The sequence below is a fragment of the Phyllostomus hastatus genome, unplaced genomic scaffold (genome assembly GCF_019186645.2).
Source record: "Phyllostomus hastatus isolate PE091 unplaced genomic scaffold, TTU_PhHast_1.1 phas_scaffold_12, whole genome shotgun sequence".
NCBI classification, from domain to species: domain Eukaryota; kingdom Metazoa; phylum Chordata; class Mammalia; order Chiroptera; family Phyllostomidae; genus Phyllostomus; species Phyllostomus hastatus.
In genome coordinates, this window is record NW_025334007.1 from 3058813 (window position 1) to 3061095 (window position 2283).

The 2283-nt window shown below is 59.5% G+C and overlaps 1 pseudogene; it reads left to right on the forward strand.

Moving 5' to 3' along the window:
• The first annotated feature begins 916 nt into the window (after positions 1–916).
• Positions 917–2034, forward strand: LOC123829872 (annotated as a pseudogene).
• Positions 2035–2283: the final 249 nt, after the last annotated feature.

Genomic DNA, 2283 nt, shown 5'->3' on the forward strand with positions numbered 1-2283 from the left:
GCTGCGGTCACCTGGAATGTCTCAAATGGCTCACCCGCGTGGCTGGCAGTTGGTGTTGGCTATTGTCTGGGAACTGGGCCTCTTTTCACTTCCTTCGTGTGGTTTGCTTTGCTCACAGCACGGTGGCTGGATTCAGAGGGGCAATTACAAGAGTGAAGTTTCTGAGTGGAAGGAAGAAAATTTCCAGCTGTTTCAGTGGTGGGGATGGGTCTGGCAGTCCCAACCAGTCGGAAAGAGGGCCATTGCCCCAGCCTGAGGGAAGGCAGCCCGCCTCCAGGACCCCCCACCTAGCCTGAGGGTGGAAACCTACCAAACTCAGTCTCCAGCCCCAAAAGTCACAACTGTAGCCTGAGGAGCCATATTCCTGCTCTCCAAGGGATCCAAGGCGAATTCTACAATCCAAGATCCGAGAACTTCTCTGTGGGTCGCTGCCCAGGCCCACGTGGGGAAGAGCGCGCGCAGCTGTCGCCCAGTTCTAACTTAGAGGTATTCATCGCCAGCCAGGTGGACTCCCAGGGCCCCTGGGACACAGGGGATGGGTGTTCCGGGGCAGCTCCCGGGCATCTTTTGCCCCCCGCCACCCCTCCCCCTTCCTCACGGGCTTCCCCATACGACGCGTGGCAGGCCGCTTCTCGCGGAATCACAAGGGCGGGATAAAGGGTTAGGCGCGCGCAGAGCTGAGGCTGGAGCTGCGCGGCAGCCGGACTGTCCCACTGCGCCCCCCGCCCCCCGCCCCCCCCGGCCCCCGCACACCCCGGGATGGCGAGCAAGGGGCGCATGAGAGGCGGCAGGAGAGGCACGCAGGGCTTTCCTCAAAGGTGAGTGTGTCCCGAGAGCGCCTGGCGTGCAACTTCAGGGCTCACTCCGCGGGCATCTGCGCGCGGTTCCCGACCCAGAGCGGGGCACGCTGGGCCGCATGAAGGCCACGGATAAATAGCATCTGTTGGACGCCAGGCCTGGAGCCCAGCCTTACACTGGGTCTCTGTGGCAGGATGGCGTTGGCTGGATTTCTGTGTCCCCACCTGACTGAGTTGCCATCCATTGAGCTGGCCATGGAGAGCAACCATTACTGTCACTCGCAGAAGGATCCTGGCAGTCACTGTGACACCAAGAAGGAGCGGGCGTGTCGCCAGCTCTGTGTGGCCTCTGCCATCTGCCTGATGTTCATGATTGGGGAAAATATTTGGATGGTACCTAACACATAGCTTGGCAACCATGACGGATGCAGCCCATCTACTCACTGGCTTTGCCAGCATGCTCATCAGCCTCTTCTCTGTCTGGATGTCCTCCCACCAGCCACCAAGACCATGAAGTGCAGCTGGCAGCGAGCTGAGATCCTGGGAGCCCTGCCTGCTCTCTGTGCTGTCCATCTGGGTCATGACTGGGGTACTGGGGTACCTGGCAGTGGAGCAGCTGATCTCTGGGGACTATGAGATGGAGGGGAGGACCATGCTGATAACAGTGGGCTGCACTGTGGCCGTGAACATCACAATGGGGTTGACTCTTCACCAGTCTGGCCAAGAGCATAGCCATGACACCAGCCAGCAGCAGGGGAACCCCAGTGTCCGAGCTGCCTTTATCCACATGATAGGAGATTTGCTGCAGAGCTTGGGCATCCTGGTGGCGGCCTAAATTTTATACTTCAAGCCACAGTACAAGTACGCAGACCTGATCTGCACCTTCCTCTTTTCCATCCTGGGCCTGGGGACAACCTCGACCATCCTGAGAGACGTGATCCTGGTGCTAATGGAAGGGACACCCAAGGGCGTGGACTTCATGGCTGTTCGGGATCTGCTACTGTCAGTGGAAGGGGTGCAAGCCTTGCATGGCCTGCATATCTGGGCTCTGACTGCGGCTCAGCCTGTGCTCTCTGTCCATATCACCGTCGCTCAGAGCGCAGACGTCCAGGCTGTGCTGAAGGCAGCCAGTGCCCGCCTGCAGGGGGAGATCCACATTCTCAACATAACTGTCCAGATGAAGGACAACTCCAAGGACATGAAGGACTGTCAGGCATGCCAGGGCCCCTCGGACTGACTGCCTGGCCAGGTGCCAACTGGAGCACAGACAGGACCTGCAAATGGCGGCACTGAGGGTCCCTCTAGCCCAGCCAGGACTCTGTTTACCTTGGCTGTTCTAAACCAGATCCCTCTCCTGATCTTATCTCCACATCCAGTGTGCAGGAGCCTTGCCCACAGCAGGAACGAGGCTCTTCCCCTGCCTCTCCCATCTGACTACAGCCAGCCCCGCAATGGGAACTCAGCCAGGGTGAAGCTAGCACAACCC